We start from the raw sequence: 17,133 nt of genomic DNA on the forward strand, positions 1-17,133 counted from the left end.
CGAAAGTGCGCTGCCATTGTTTGAGACTTTTGTAGTTACAGCCAGGGTTCCAGAGGCTGGCCGGGCCCAGGCCAAAGATGTTCAACAGCAACTTCTCTCAGCTCTTCGGCCTCTGCGGGGACTCGCAGGGAGGCGCGTACTCGCGCTGCGGCAGGCCGGTACTCTGGGGGAGATTTACCTGAGTGGGAACCCGACGTTCGCTATTGCACTTCCATCCGCCGGTTCTGATTCTTCCTCCTGGGACCCAGCCGAGCCAGACTAAGGAGGGTATGAACGTAAACCTGTTCTGTGACCAAACCCCTCGAGCCCAGGGGACGCGAATGCAAAACCCGGGCAGGCTTTCCAGAGCTTCCCTTGGAATGGGGAGGGCGCTGAGCATAGAGGTACTGATGGACAGGAGGTGGAAAGCGTCGGGAGTCAGTTTCCAGAAAGCAATAGTGGTACCCATTTTTCCCTCCTGAGGGAATTGGGGTTAAGTGACTTGCCCAGGGTCACACAGCTAGGAAGTGTTAAGTGTCTGAGACCAGATTTGAACTGGGGTCCTCCTGAATTCAGGGCTGGTGCTCTATGCACTGCGCTACCTCAGAGGTACTGATGTGATGAGAGCAAGAGGTAGACAAGGAGCTATGGGAGGCTGCAGAGTAATTAGCAAGAACAAGACCAAGGCAGAGGGTTATTGCTGCTGTTTGTGCTTCCTTCTTTTTTTTATTTTTTTATTTATTTTTATTTTTATTTTTTTTTTATTTTATATGTATATATATATATATTTTATAATATTATCCCTTGTATTCATTTTTCCAAATTACCCCCCTCCCTCTATTCCCTCCCCCCGACGACAGGCAATACCATACATTTTACATGTGTTACAATATAGTCTAGGTACAATACATGTGTGCGAATATCATTTTCTTGTTGCACAATAAACATTAGAATCCGAAGGTACATGCAACCTGGGCAGACAGATATTAGTGCTAACAATTTTCATTCCCCTCCCAGTGTTTCTTCTCTGGGTGCAGCTACCCCTGTCCATCATTGATCAACTGGAAGTGAGTTGGATCTTCTTTATGTTGAAGATTTCCACTTCCATCAGAATACATCCTCATACAGTATTGTTGTTGAAGTGTACAGTGATCTTCTGGTTCTGCTCATTTCACTCAGCATCAGTTGATTTAAGTCTCTCCAGGCCTCTCTATATTCCTCCTGCTGGTCATTTCTTACAGAGCAATAATATTCCATAACCTTCATATACCACAATTTACCCAACCATTCTCCAACTGATGGACATCCATTCATCTTCCAGTTTCTAGCTACAACAAAAAGAGCTGCCACAAACATTTTGGCACATATATGTCTCTTTCCGCTCTTTAGTATTTCTTTGGGATATAATCCCAGTAGTAGCGCTGCTGGGTCAAAGGGTATGCACAGTTTGATAACTTTTTGGGCATAATTCCAGATTGCTCTCCAGAATGGCTGGATTCTTTCACAACTCCACCAGCAATATATTAGTGTCCCAATTTCCCCACATCCCCTCCAACATTTGTCATTATTTGTTCCTGTCATCTTAGCCAATCTGACAGGTGTGTAGTGGTATCTCAGAGTGGTCTTAATTTGCATTTCTCTGATCAGTAGTGATTTGGAACACTCTTTCATGTGAGTGGATATAGTTTCAATTTCTTCCTCTGAGAATTGTCTGTTTATATCCTTTGACCATTTATCAATTGGAGAATGGTTCGGTTTCTTATAAATTATGGTCAGTTCTCTATATATTTTGGAAATGAGACCTTTGTCAGAACCTTTGTTTTTAAAAATATTTTCCCAATTTGTTACTTCCCTTCTAATCTTGTTTGCATTAGTATTATTTGTACAGAAACTTTTTAGTTTGATGTAATCAAAATCTTCTATTTTGTGATCAATAATGATCTCTAGTTCTCCTCTGGTCATAAATTCCTTCCTCCTCCACAGGTCTGAGAGGTAGACTATTCTCTGTTCCTCTAATCTATTTATTATCTCCCTCTTTATGCCTAAATCATGGACCCATTTTGATCTTATCTTGGTATATGGTGTTAAGTGTGGATCCATATCTAATTTCTGCCATACTAATTTCCAGTTTTCCCAACAGTTTTTTCCGAATAATGAATTTTTATCCCTAATGTTGGAATCTTTGGGTTTGTCAAAGATTAGATTGCTATAGATGTACCCTTTTTTGTCCTTTGTATCTAATCTGTTCCACTGATCTACTGGTCTATTTCGTATGTGCTTCCTTCTTAAAGAGGACCGTGATACTGGAAGGTGGTGCCACTGTTGTGCCACAGTTCCCTGAGTTGTCCTGCCTCAGTTTCCCTCAGTTGCCCTGCCTCCGTTTCCCTGAGTTGTCCTGCCTCCGTTTCTCTGAGTTGTCCTGCTTCCGTTTCCCTGAGTTGTCCTGCTTCAGTTTCCCTGAGTTGTCCTGCTTCCATTTCCCTCAGTTGTCCTTCCTCCGTTTCTCTGAATTGTCCTGCTTTAGTTTCCCTCAGTTGTCCTGCCTCCGTTGCCCTGAGTTGTCCTGCCTCCGTTGCCCTGAGTTGTCCTGCCTCCATTTCCCTGAGTTGTCCCACTTCAGTTTCCCTGAGTTGTCCTGCTTCCGTTTCCCTCAGTTGTCCTGCTTCCGTTTCCCTCAGTTGTCCCACTTCAGTTTCCCTCAGTTGTCCTGCTTCCGTTTCCCTGAGTTGTCCAGCTTCCGTTTCCCTCAGTTCTCCTGCCTCCGTTTCCCTGAGTTGTCCCACTTCAGTTTCCCTGAGTTGTCCTGCCTGCGTTTCCCTGAGTTGTCCTGCCTCCGTTTCCCTGAGTTGTCCCACTTCAGTTTCCCTGAGTTGTCCTGCTTCCGTTTCCCTCAGTTGTCCTTCCTCCGTTTCCCTGAGTTGTCCCACTTCAGTTTCCCTCAGTTGTCCTGCTTCCGTTTCCCTGAGTTGTCCAGCTTCCGTTTCCCTCAGTTCTCCTGCCTCCGTTTCCCTGAGTTGTCCCACTTCAGTTTCCCTGAGTTGTCCTGCCTGCGTTGCCCTGAGTTGTCCTGCCTCCGTTTCCCTGAGTTGTCCCACTTCAGTTTCCCTCAGTTGTCCTGCTTCTGTTTCCCTCAGTTGTCCTTCCTCCGTTTCCCTGAGTTGTCCCACTTCAGTTTCCCTCAGTTCTCCTGCCTCCGTTTCCCTGAGTTGTCCCACTTCAGTTTCCCTGAGTTGTCCTGCCTGCGTTTCCCTGAGTTGTCCTGCTTCCGTTTCCCTGAGTTGTCCCACTTCAGTTTCCCTCAGTTGTCCTGCTTCTGTTTCCCTCAGTTGTCCTTCCTCCGTTTCCCTGAGTTGTCCAGCTTCCGTTTCCCTCAGTTGTCCTGCCTCCGTTTCCCTGAGTTGTCCCACTTCAGTTTCCCTGAGTTGTCCTGCTTCCGTTTCCCTCAGTTGTCCTTCCTCCGTTTCCCTGAGTTGTCCCACTTCAGTTTCCCTCAGTTGTCCTGCTTCTGTTTCCCTCAGTTGTCCTTCCTCCGTTTCCCTGAGTTGTCCAGCTTCCGTTTCCCTCAGTTGTCCTGCCTCCGTTTCCCTGAGTTGTCCCACTTCAGTTTCCCTGAGTTGTCCTGCTTCCGTTTCCCTCAGTTGTCCTTCCTCCGTTTCCCTGAGTTGTCCCACTTCAGTTTCCCTCAGTTGTCCTTCCTCCGTTTCCCTGAGTTGTCCAGCTTCCGTTTCCCTCAGTTGTCCAGCTTCCGTTTCCCTCAGTTGTCCTGCCTCCGTTTCCCTGAGTTGTCCCACTTCAGTTTCCCTGAGTTGTCCTGCTTACGTTTCCCTCAGTTGTCCTATTTCCTTTTCCTTCAGTTGTCCTTCCTCCGTTTCCCTGAGTTGTCCTTCCTCCGTTTCCCTGAGTTGTCCAGCTTCCGTTTCCCTCAGTTGTCCTGCCTCAGTTTTCCTCCGTTGTTCTGCCTAGCCCTTAAACTCAAAGGTATCTGGAGAGATTTAAGTGATAAAACTTTCCATTCCTTTCAGTGTAGAGCTCACAGCTCAAGGGTATGTAGACTATGGGAAAGGAAAGGAGAAAGAAAAGAAATGACGCCTCCACCTGGCGGGTTCTGGTGGTTCCCCATTGGGCAGGTCCTGCTTCTTCTCAAGAGCTGTCTGTCCTTCGTTCCTGCATCCGGGAGGACCTGCCAGGAGTCGCCTGTGCATTGGGGAGGAGGCTAAGTCAGAGGGAGGTGAAGCCCGATCTCGCTGGGGGCCAGGAGACTGCTCAGTCCCTAAGCTGTACTTGACCGTCTTCCCTAAATCTCCTCCCATTCACCAATCCACAAGTGCCTGAAGGTCCTTGCAGGCCTCTAAGGCGGAGGTGCGCTTTTGGATTTGTTTCTTCTTAACGGGGCTCTTTCCTCTTGTCTTCCTTTTCCAGATTCCGTAGCTGTCTCCCGCTGCCTCCGCTTTGGAACGAGGCTATTTTTCACCGCCACTGCCCCCTGTTGTACTCTGAGCTGGAGCATCATTTCCTCAGCAAAATACCTCAGAAAATGGTAATCAGTACTTCGGGGCTAGTTAACACATTGCAGACTCTTTTTAGTTGGTAAACTACATCTGACTCAGACAGAAACAGGCGATTGACTTGGACATCTGGTGAGACCCTGTTCAGATGTCAATTTCCCCTCTCTTTCCATGCAGAATTGGGAGGACTAAGTTCTCTTTGTCCTAAAAAAAAAAAAAAAAAAAGCCCTTTTTGTTCACCTTTGATGCTCATTTTTCTTTAGGACATGCATATACTCTTCTGAAATCATTCCAGCGTTCTCTGAGACTTTGGAAAACTTAAAAAAAAAAAAAAATCTTGTGTGGGATGGTATCTCTCAGATCAGAGACTCAGAGTTAGAAAAAGCAAAAAAGGGCTTTATTATAAACTGGAGAAAGGGCATCTCCCATCTGACAAGGCGTTCATCAGTAAAAGGAAGTGCAAAATAAAAATTGTAAAACACTAGATTGAATACTCCTAACTGCAGGAGTCCCACCCCTACCTGGCCTTTTCTCCCCTTGTTTGGGGAAGTCACACATTCTAATCACAGAAATCTAATCCAGAAACAAAAGATTACAAGTCAATCATAATAAACTCTTAATTTAAATTCCTTAGAGAACTGCTATATAAGCAGATGTCTTCAATAAGAGAATTGAAAGCTATCATCACCTTTAAAAGAAGTACTTAATTGGAGGGGGTGTGGGAAAACTGGGACACTTAACACTTTGTTGGTGGAACTGTGATCTGATCTAGTCACTCTGGAGAACAATTCAGACACTTAGCACTTCATGGCTGTGTGACCCTGGGTGAGTCACCAAGAATCCCCAACAATCAATGCTGTCATGATTCCTGCAGATGTTTTGAAAATAAAAAGCTTTATTAAAAAAAAAAGAAAAGAAAAAGAAAAAGTGAAGCACAAACAACAATAACAATAAAAAACTATAGTTTTATTAAAAAATTAAAAAAAAGTTTTACATGTAAGAATATGTTTGGGCAGAGGTTCAGAAAAAAACTTCATTTCACACAGGAATTTTATAAAAACTGAAATATCTATAAAATGTATCATTTAGGCAACACCTAAAATGTATGACTAAATTATAGTGAATGTATTAGGGAAATTGGTGAGAAAGATGAAGAGAGGGTAGTGCTGGAAGAGAAGATCATTCCATTGGGCAGAGGTTTCCTTGGCATGCTATAGCATGGCATTTTAGGTCCTCTGCAAGGATTGAGTTTAAAATTGATGTTTTTATAAGGAAATCTGAGACAGAAGTTTCCCTCAATGCTCTCACTGCCCCCAGGCCTAGATGAGACCACTTACTGGTAGTGTTTTTGAGCCAAAAGCATTTCAATCTTGGAATTGAATACTTCAACTAGTTCCACCAAGAAAAACCACTTTATCTTGGTTCCTTGGGGTGGATCTCACAGACACAGGATTCAAGGACACTTTCTCCCTGAAGGAGCATTAGAGAATTTTGGGGCTCCCTTGTCATTTCTAAATGCAAAATTGTATATGCAAAGCTCCATTCTCATCCTCCATAAAATTTGAACAAAAAGTTTTCATTCTAAACAGATATTGTCCTTGGCTGCCAAACTTCTTCCCTTGGCAGTGATAGTTAGTTCTAGATTACTTCCAGCTCCTTTTTTTATTTTGATCAATATAAGTAAAACTTTCTTACGAAATGGTTAAAAACATGTATCGGACTACCTGCTAGATAGGGGAGAGGGGAGAAGAAAATTTGGAAGAAAAGGTTTTGCAAGGAACAGTACTGAAAAAACTACCCATGCCTATGATTTATAAATAAAAAGCTTTAATTTTTTATTTATTTTTAAAAATTTTATAATTATAAAATTTTTGACAGTATATATGCATGAGTAATTTTTTTATAACATTATCCCTTGTATTCATTTTTCAAAAGCTTTAATTTTTTTTAAACAGTAAAATTTTAGCTGAAGGAAGCCAAACAGAAAAAAAGTCAGAAGACTGATTGATCAGACTGGGAGCTGTGCCATCTGGAATTGGAAGAAAGGAAGAAGAGCTTTTGCTTTCTTTATTGTTTTGCTCTGGGGAATCAGGGCCTTTTACATTTACTTTCTCTTTTAAAACATTTTTTATTCTCTGGAAGAATAAAGGAGGAAATACAAGGGAAAAATGTAGATGACTTAGAAACAAGATTCAGCTACCTGACTTTAAATCTGGTCTCAGATTCTTAGTAGCTATGTGACTCTGGGCAAGCATTTGTCTCAGTTTCCTCATCTACAAATTAGCTGGAGAAGGAAATGGCAAACCATGCCAGTTATCTTTGCCCAGAAAACCCCAAGTGGTGTCACTACGAATAGGAAATGGGCTGAAAATCTTTGAATATGGTTCCAGGGGTCATTTTAGTCACTTAACATTTTTTAAAAATTGGTATCTTTAATTTTTATGTTTCTAAAATTTCTCCCAGCACCCCTTCTGCTGCTTTCTCCCAGAGAGGCATTCTATATAGCATTTTTTAAAAAAAAAGTAACAAAAGTCAACCATACATCCAAAAAGTCTAAAAACATGTACAAAATACCACAGCATTGGATCTGTAAACCTCCTATTTCTGTAGGACTTGAGTGGGGGGGTGTCTTCTCATCTCTTTCTTGGACTGTGTTTATTCTTTGGAATTTTATAACATTTTTAAAAAAATTATTTTTCTGATTTTTTTCCATTTCCATTGTTGTAGTTTTTGTATATATTATTTTCTTGGCTCTGCTTACTTCATTATGCATAAGTTCATGTAGATTTCCCCCCACTTCTCTGTATTTATCATATTTGTTGTATTTTAAAGCAAGTTAAACATTTCCTTTCTTGTTCTGGATAAGTCATGTTAATAAGCAATTATTAAGTCCCAGATTCCTGCTCAGCAAAAGGGACACAAAGAAAGACAAAAAAATTAACCTCTGAGGAAGACATTAAGATTAAGGATGACCAGGAAAGGCATCTTGTTGAAGAAGGGATTTTAGCTGTCAAGTCAGATACATTAATTTTGTTTGTACAAAAACTTTTCACATTTATGTAGTAAAAATCTCGCATTTTATTTTTTGAAATTGCTTCTATATCCTTTTTGTTAAGAATAAATCACCTACAGATAGCTGTAAAAGATACAATTTCCTTCTAATATTTTATTTTATGATTTTTAAAATAAAAGTTATATGTCCACTTAGAATTCTTCATGGAATATAGTATGAAATGTGGGCATAATATAATTTCTGCCAGACTGCTTTCCAATTTTCATTAGAGTTTTTCTTAAGCACTTTCTGGTTTACTAAATACTAGGTTATTGAGTTTCATTGCTTCTGATTTTCCCTTGTTTAGCCTATTCCATTGATCTATAGCTATTTTTTTAAGGAATACAAAATGGTTTTGATGCTTGCTGATTTATAACATAGTTTAAGATCTGCTATTGCCCCTTCAGCCATACTTGTTTTATTTCCTTTGATATTTAAACTAATTAATTTGTGAAATTTATGAAATTGGACCAAGCATATCAGGTTCTAAATGCAGCAAATATAGGGGCAAGCAGTGAAAGGTAAGGAGACAGGGATGGTGAAGAAAGGCAGGCAATATGAGAAAGAGGATAAGGACAAGGAGAAGCAAAAAGTCCCACTCCAGGGGCAGCTAGGTGGTGCAGTCAATGGAGCACCAGCCCTGATATCTGGAGTTCAAACACTTAACACTTTCTGACTGTGTGATCCTAGCCAAATCACTTAATCCCAATTGCTTTGGGGGAAAAAGAATGTCATGCGTATAAATTAGGAGCACACAGGAGCATGGACTTCATGGAGATGGAAGTGTTGTGGGATGATGTCAAGAGTTTATGGTCTCATTTTTTTCTTTTGGACAAGGCAGTTTGGGTTAAGTGACTTACCCAGAAGTCCTCCATTCCCCAGGAGAGCCATCAGTCCAATTGTACAGACAAGGGCAATAATGATGGGGGTGAGGATTAACCATCATGGATATCATGGACATATCTGGATTATACTATTATGGTTAATAATGATAATCTATAAGTGATAGGTTTTAGATTATATAGATTGTAGATAAGTAATAATATATTTAGAATATTATACTTAAGGTAGTACATGTAGCATCTATCTATAATAATATGATACAATGGTATGAATTATATATAATTATGTAATAAATACACATGTGTATTATATAATTATATAACAATATCATATATACTATATACCATGTATGTTATAATATAACATAATACTATAGAGATACTGCTTGATGAATAAAAGCCAATGATAAATACATATGTAATGTAATATAATAAACACTAGAGATACTACTTTATGAATAAAACCCAATAATAAATACAAACATAATATAATATAATAAATTCTATAGAAATGCTACTTTATGAATAAAAACCAATAAGAAATACATATATAATATAATAAATTCTATAGAGATATGACTTTATGAATAAAAGCCAATAATCAATACATATAATGTAACATAATAAATACTAAAGACACTACTTTATTAATAAAAACTGATATAAATACATACGCAATATAATATATAATAAATACTATAGAGATGCTACTTTATGAATAAAAGCTAATAATAAATACATATATAATATAATAAATTCTATACAGATGCTACTTTATGAATAAAAGCTGATAATACATATACAATATAATATAATAGATACTATAGAGATGCTACTTTATGAATGAATAGTAACCGGAGTTAATATAAATCACTGCAATAACCAGGTGTTATGTTGCATTGAATAGAAAACAAGCCTGAAGCCCTAGAAGACCTGCTTCCAGCGCCTGTACTGTTATACAGACTATATATCCTGGTTGTGAGACTAATTTCTTAATGCTCTTGTGGCCATTCTAGTCACCCGTCTGCCTCCCGTGACCACAGTTGGAGTTTTCTTGGCAAAGATACCGGAATGTTTTGCCAATTTTTTCTCTAGCTCATTTTACAGATGAGGAAACTGAGGCAGACAGGATTGAGTGACTTGCCCAGAGTCACAGGCTAGTGTCTGAGGCTGGCTTTGACCCGAGTCCTCTGGACTCCCGGCGGGCACTCTGCGCTCTGGTGCCCCCAGCTTGTCCTTTCAGTACTCTAGGAGGTCTCAAGCTACACAGTCATAGAAGTAACTTTCTCACCCTGAAGTTCCCTATACAGTGCAATCCCTATCCACAATAACAGTAAGAAGAGCCACAAGCATGATCGCAGCCATAATAGTCGCATACTTCCGTCAGGCACGGGGACGCAGGGTGCCGGGCACAGGTAAGGGAAGGTCTCCAGCACATCTGGGAGAAGTGAGCGGCCGCTCAGCCCTGGGATGAGATTTGGGAGCCATCTGCACTGAGGGAAAAAGGACACAAATCCATGTCTGCCCTCTGCAGAGGAAGACCCTCCAACCAGGGGATAGAAGAGGTTGAGATAAGGCTTAAGTTAGCAGCACAATATTGACATGAGAAGTGATCAACTCATCCTGGGATCTTGTCCAGGGGCAGTGAATCCAGGTAGAATACAAATGCAACTAGAATGAGCTGGAAATTCAATTTCTTTCCTCTGGAAGAGGAGTTTGCTACTCCCTGCTTCTAGCCCTCCACCTTACTGAAAATCAAGGGGACAGGAGGGAAGGGGGCATGATGGAGAAGTCTGGAGAACAGGAGGCGGAGCAGGGAGAGCTGCAGGGCATGTATTACATGGAGATCCTTACAGGAGGTCACCCATTGGCAGAGGGTATCTTCCAGGGTGAGAGAGCTGCTGGGAACAAGGTGAAGTCCCAAGAGTCGGGAGCAGGTGCAAGGACAGGAATGAAGGAAAGATGGTGGAGAAGAAATGGAGGCTGAAAGTATAGACTATTTTTTCTAGAATTTAGGAAGGGAAGGTTGGGCATAGGGTAGCTTGAGGGGATGACATGGCCAAAGGAAGGCTTTTTTTTTCTTCTAGCAATGCAATTGGGATGGTGAGACTTGTCCAGAGTCATACAACTAGAAAGTGTTAAATGTCTGAGGTCACATTTGAACTCAGCTTCTCCTGACCCCAGGGTGGGTGCTTTCTCCATGGTTTCATCTAGCTGACCTGGTTTCTTAGCTATTTATTTATTTATTTATTTTATTAAAGCTTTTTAGTTTCAAAACATATGCATGGATAATTTTCAGCATTCCCTCTTTTTTCTTTATTTTTTTAATTATAAGTTTTATTTACAAGATATATGCATAGGTTAATTTTCCAGTATTGAAAATTGCAAAACCTTTTGTTCTAATTTTTCCCCTCCTTCCCCCCATCCCCTCCCCCAGATGGCAGGTTGACCAATACATGTTACATATGTTAAAGTATATGTTAAATACAATATATGTATACATGTCCAAACAGTTATTTTGCTGTACAAAAAGAATCGGACTTTGAAATAGTGTACAATCAGCCCATGAAGGAAATAAAAAATGCAGGTGGACAAAAATAGAGGGATTGGAAATTCTATGTAGTGGTTCGTAGTCATCTCCCTGAGTTCTTTCACTGGGTGTAGCTGGTTCCGTTCATTACCGCTCTATTGGAACTGATTTGGTTCATCTCATTGTTGAAGAGGGCCACGTCTATCAGAATTGACCATCATATAGTATTGTTGTTGAAGTATACAACGATCTCCTGGTCCTGCTCATTTCACTCAGCATCAGTTCATGTGAGTGTCTCCAATCCTCGCTGAAATCATCCTGCTGCTCATTTCTTATAGAACAATAATATTTCATAATATTCATATATCACAATTTATTCAGCCATTCTCCAATTGAGGGGCATCCGTTCATTTTCCAGTTTCTGGCCACTACAAAGAGAGCTGCCACAAACATTCTTGCAGATGCCCTTGCCCTGGCCTGGGCTGACACTGCCTTCAAGGTCCTAGGCCCAAGATAGCTGGAACCTGGCATGGGGGAGAGGAAGAATGTGCCCTCTGTTGGCAGGGGCCAGGTTCTGTAAGAGGCACCTGGAGGGGCTAAAAGGGCTTCAGGGTAGGGATCAGGCTGGCTGGAGAGGGCGTGCTGCAGGCACACACACACACACACACACACACACACACACACACACACACACATACACACACAGGACAGGTTTAGAACAAGAAGGGACTTTAGAGCCCATTTAGTCTCCCACTGGTGTCCTGGGCACCCTAGTGAAACCTATTATGGCCTTCTCAGAAGAATATTTTTAAATTCCTAAAAAATTGCACAGGATTACAAAAGAAACCAATTATCTTGAAATATCATTATGAAAATATTTTTCAGAAACTAACTTTGTGACAGTTGTCTCATGTGCTTTTCCATGAGTACATTAATAATTGCTAATATTTACACAACTTTAAGTTTTGTTAATTTTTGTAACTTTCTGTAAATGTTATCTCATTGATCTTCAAAATAACCCTGTGAGGAAGGTAGCTCCATTTTACAGATGAAGAATCTGAAGCAAGTAGAAGTAAAGTGACTTACCCAGGGTCACACAGCTAGTAAATCTCTACAATAGGATTTGAGCTCAGTTCTTTTTATTTCCTATATACCATTTAGCTGCCTTAAATGACAAGGTTATATATTTCAAATACAGATAAATTGGAGAGTCTAATAATTATAATAACTTGAAAGTAGTGCTGAACGTAAGATATTTCAAAATATCTCCAGGGATTTTAATGGGCTGTGAAAATATTGGTGATTTCTCTTGGTGACAAAGTCACAGACATTACTACTACTTTTGTGGTTTGTGGCCCACATTCAGAATTGAAGAAAATGATAAATTGTTAGTAAAAATAAAGATGCCATTTTTTTCCCATCCAAGTTCATGAACTCTAGGTTAAGAGTTCTTTATTTAGTCTAACTACCTCATGTGAGAGATAAAGAAACTGATACCCAGAGAGGTATCCCCCCTGGAACAGCACAAGCTCAGCAGGGCCAGGAGCAGAGAAACCCTCCCAGTGGGATCACCAGAGGTCTCTGTGAGGAAACCACCTCAGCTGGGCCCAACTCCATGGGAAACATCCCCATGTTCCTCCCCAGGGAGCCGGGAAATTCATGTCCTTGGGACTTAGGAGAAGGAGAGGCTGAGGATGAGCCTGTGCCCCCACTTGTGCCAACTGCCCAGGGCCCTGGCATTGAGGAGGCTTGGTTTCCCCCCACCCCGGAGAGAGAGCAAAGTCCTTCATGCAGAGGAATTCAGGCAGGTATGGCTACAGCTTGGGATTTATGGACTTTGGATCTGAGCCGGGGCAGGCTGGCAGTGGGGAGGTCTAGCTTGTTCTCCTGGCTCTATTAGCATTAGTTAGGAGAGTAGAACCCTAACAGAGAATTTCTTTAATTTTATAATTATAATTTTTTTGATAGTACATATGCATGGGTAATTTTTTTTTTAGAACATTATCTCTTGTACTCACTTCTTTTCCGAATTTTCTCCTCCCTTCCTCTACCTCCTCCCCTAGATGACAGGCAATCCCATACATGTTAAATGTGTTACAGTATATCCTAAATACAATATATGTGTGCAAAACCGAATTTCTTGTTGCACAATAAGAATCTAACAGAGAATTTCAAGGGAATTAATAAAAAAAAAATCAAATGAAGGTGGCCTAGCTGTACCTAATCTAAAACTATATTATAAAGCAGCAGTCACCAAAACCATTTGGGATTGGCTAAGAAATAGACTAGTTTATCAGTGGCATAGGTTAGGTTCACAGGGCAAGATAGTGAATAAAAATAGCAATCTAATCTTTGACAAACCCAAAGATCCCAACTTTTGGGATAAGAATTCACTATTTTTCAAAAACTGTTGGGAAAACTCAAAATTAGTATGGCAGAAATTAGATATGGACCCACACTTAACACCACATACTAAGATAAGACCAAAATGGGTCCATGGCATAAAGAATGAGGTCATAAATAAATTAGAGGAACATAGGATAATTTACCTCTCAGACTTGTGGAGGAAGAAGGAATTTGTGACCAAAGGAGAACTAGAGATCATTATTGATCACAAAATAGAAAAAATTGATTAGATCAAATTAAAAAGCTGTTGTACAAACAAAACTAATGCAAACAAGATTAGAAAGGAAGTAACAAATTGGGAAAATATTTTTACAGTTAAAGGTTCTGATAAAGGCCTCATCTCCAAAATATATAGAGAACTAACTGACTCTAATTTATAAGAAATCAAACCATTCTCCAATTGATAAATGGTCAAAGGATATGAACAGACAATTTTCAGATGATGAAATTGAAACTATTTCCACTCATATGAAAGAGTGTTCCAAATCACTACTGATCAGAGAAATGCAAATTAAGACAACTCTGAGATACAACTACACACCTGTCAGATTGGCTAAGATGACAGGAACAAATAATGATGAATGTTGGAGGGGATGTGGAAAAACTGGGACACTGATGCATTGTTGGTGGAGTTGTGAAAGAATCCAACCATTCTGGAGAGCAATCTGGAATTATGCCCCAAAAGTTATCAAACTGGGCATGCCCTTTGATCCAGCAGTGGTACTACTGGGCTTATATCCCAAGGAAATACTAAAGAAGGGAAAGGGTCCTGTGTGTGCCAAAACGTTTGTGGCAGCCCTTTTTGTAGCGGCTAGAAACTGGAAAATGAATGGATGTCCATCAATTGGAGAATGGTTGGGTAAATTATGGTATATGAATGTTATGGAATATTATTGTTCTGTAAGAAATGACCAACAGGATGAATACAGAGAGGCTTGGAGAGACTTACATCAACTGATGCTAAGTGAAACGAGCAGAACTTGGGGATCATTATACACTTCAACAATGATACTGTATTCGGATATATTCAGATGGAAGTGGATATCTTCAGCATAGAGAAGAGCTAATCCAATTCCAAGATCAATGCTGGACAGAATCAGCTACACCCAGAGAAGGAACATTGGGAAATGAGTGTAAACTGTTTGCACTATTGCCTTTCTTCCCAGGTTACTTTTATCTTCTGAATTCAATTCTTCTTTTGCAATAACAACAATAAAATATTTGGTTCTGCACATGTATATTGTATCTAGGATATACTATAACCTATTTATGTATGGGAATGCCTGCCATCTAGGGGAGGGAGTTGAGGGAAGGAGGGGAAAATTCTGAACAGAAGTGAGTACAAGGGATAATGTTGTATAAAAAAATTACCCATGCATATGTACTGTAAAAAAAATTATAATTATAAAATTAATAAAAAAAAAAGAAATGAACCTCTGAAATAGATCTTCCTTAGTAAAAATTCTCACTGCCATAAAAACAAGATTATTGCAGTAACCTCCTATATGCCTCTTCTTATACCACTAAGCCATATAGCTTCCTCATCTCTGGATCAAGTAATGGGATCAGATTTAGAAGTGAAAAGCATTTCAGAGGAATCCAATTCTATTGCTTTAAAGACAATGAAATGGGGCTGCTAAAAACAAAATTCAAGTTGAACATTTGTGGAATGTTTTAAAATTTTAAAATATTTTATATTTAAAATATAATTTTATTTTAAATTTATTGATTAAAAATAAATAAAATATTTATTCTTTCAAATAAATGCAAAGATAGTTTTCAACATTTACCTTTATAAAATTTTGCATTCCTAATTTTTCTCCCTCTTTCTTACTTCTCCCCTCCCCAACACAGCAAGCAATTCTTCTAAATACATTTCCATATTCATCATGCCCTGCAAGAAAAATCAGATCAAAAAGGAAAAAAAAAAATGAGAAAGAAAAAAAATTCAAGCAAACAACCACAGGAAGTGAAAATGCTGTGGTTTGATCCACATTCCACCTCTTGGTAAATGGCACTTTCCATCACAAGTCTGCCAGGAGTCGCCTGTGCATTGGGGAGGAGGCTAAATCAGAGGGAGGTGAAGCCCGATCTCGCTGGGGGCCAGGAGACTGCTCAGTCCCTAAGCTGTACTTGACCGTCTTCCCTAAATCTCCTCCCATTCACCAATCCACAAGTGCCTGAAGGTCCTTGCAGGCCTCTAAGGCGGAGGTGCGCTTTTGGATTTGTTTCTTCTTAAAGGGGCTCTTTCCTCTTGTCTTCCTTTTCCAGATTCCGAAGCTGTCTCCCGCTGCCTCCGCTTTGGAACGAGGCTATTTTTCACCGCCACTGCCCCCTGTTGTACTCTGAGCTGGAGCATCATTTCCTCAGCAAAATACCTCAGAAAATGGTAATCAGTACTTCGGGGCTAGTTAACACATTGCAGACTCTTTTTGGTTGGTAAACTACATCTGACTCAGACAGAAACAGGCGATTGACTTGGACATCTGGTGAGACCCTGTTCAGATGTCAATTTCCCCTCTCTTTCCATGCAGAATTGGGAGGACTAAGTTCTCTTTGTCCTAAAAAAAAAAAAAAAAAAAAAAGCCCTTTTTGTTCACCTTTGATGCTCATTTTTCTTTAGGACATGCATATACTCTACTGAAATCATTCCAGCGTTCTCTGAGACTTTGGAAAACTTAAAAAAAAAAATCTTGTGTGGGATGGTATCTCTCAGATCAGAGACTCAGAGTTAGAAAAAGCAAAAAAGGGCTCAATGCTCTCACTGCCCCCGGGCCTAGATGAGACCACTTACTGGGACTGTTTTTGAGTGTTTTCAATCTTGGAATTGAATACTTCAACTAGTTCCACCAAGATAAACCACTTTATCTTGCTTGGTTCCTGGGGGTGGGTCTCACAGACACAGGATTCAAGGAGACTTTCTCCTTGAAGGAGCATTAGAGAATTTCGGGGCTCCCTTGTCATTTGTAAATGCAAAATTGTATATGCAAACTCCATTCTCATCCTCCATAAAATTTGACCAAAAAGTTTTCATTCTAAACAGGTATTATCCTTGGCTGTCATACTTCTTCCCTTGGCAGTGATAGTTAGTTCTAGATTACTTCCAGCTCCTTTTTTTTATTGTGATCAATATAAGTAAAACTTTCTTAGGAAATGATTAAAACATGTATCGGACTACCTGCTAGATAGGGGAGAGGGGAGAAGAAAATTTGGAACAAAAGGTTTTGCAAGGATCAATATTGAAAAAACTACCCATGCATATGATTTGTAAATAAAAAGCTTTAATTTTTTATTTATTTTTTTTTATTTTATAATTATAAAATTTTTTGACAGTACATATGTATGAGTAATTTTTTATAACATTATCCCTTGTATTCATTTTTCAAAAGCTTTAATTTTTTTTTAAACAGTAAAATTTTAGCTGATGGAAGCCAAACAGAAAAAAAAGTCAGAAGACTAATTGATCAGACTGGGAGCTGTGCCATCTGCAATTGGAAGAAAGGAAGAAGAGCTTTTGCTTACTTTATTGTTTTGCTCTGGGGAATCAGGGCCTTTTACATTTACTTTCTCTTTTAAAACATTTTTTATTCTCTGGAAGAATAAAGGAGGAAATACAATGTCATGCGTATAAATTAGGAGCACACAGGAGCATGGACTTCATGGAGATGGAAGTGTTGTGGGATGATGTCAAGAGTTTAAAGGTCTCATTTTTTTCTTTTGGACAAGGCAGTTTGGGTTAAGTGACTTACCCAGAATCACTCAGTAAGTATGAAATGTCTGAGGCCTGATTCCCGTGCTCTATCCACAGTGCCATCTACC

At 39.8% G+C, this 17,133-nt stretch overlaps 1 long non-coding RNA gene across 2 annotated transcripts; it reads left to right on the forward strand.

Moving 5' to 3' along the window:
* The first annotated feature begins 12 nt into the window (after positions 1-12).
* On the forward strand, positions 13-15,701 carry LOC141557231 (uncharacterized). 2 transcript variants are annotated; one of them, XR_012486742.1, is made up of 3 exons: positions 13-267; positions 4,399-4,516; positions 6,440-7,329. It is a non-coding gene; the product is annotated as an uncharacterized LOC141557231 (long non-coding RNA). The 2 variants fall into 2 exon arrangements; XR_012486741.1 differs by lacking the exon at positions 6,440-7,329 and adding an exon at positions 15,586-15,701 and having other exon boundaries at positions 134-267.
* Positions 15,702-17,133: the final 1,432 nt, after the last annotated feature.

The sequence above is a fragment of the Sminthopsis crassicaudata genome, chromosome 2 (genome assembly GCF_048593235.1).
Source record: "Sminthopsis crassicaudata isolate SCR6 chromosome 2, ASM4859323v1, whole genome shotgun sequence".
In the NCBI taxonomy this organism is placed as follows: domain Eukaryota; kingdom Metazoa; phylum Chordata; class Mammalia; order Dasyuromorphia; family Dasyuridae; genus Sminthopsis; species Sminthopsis crassicaudata.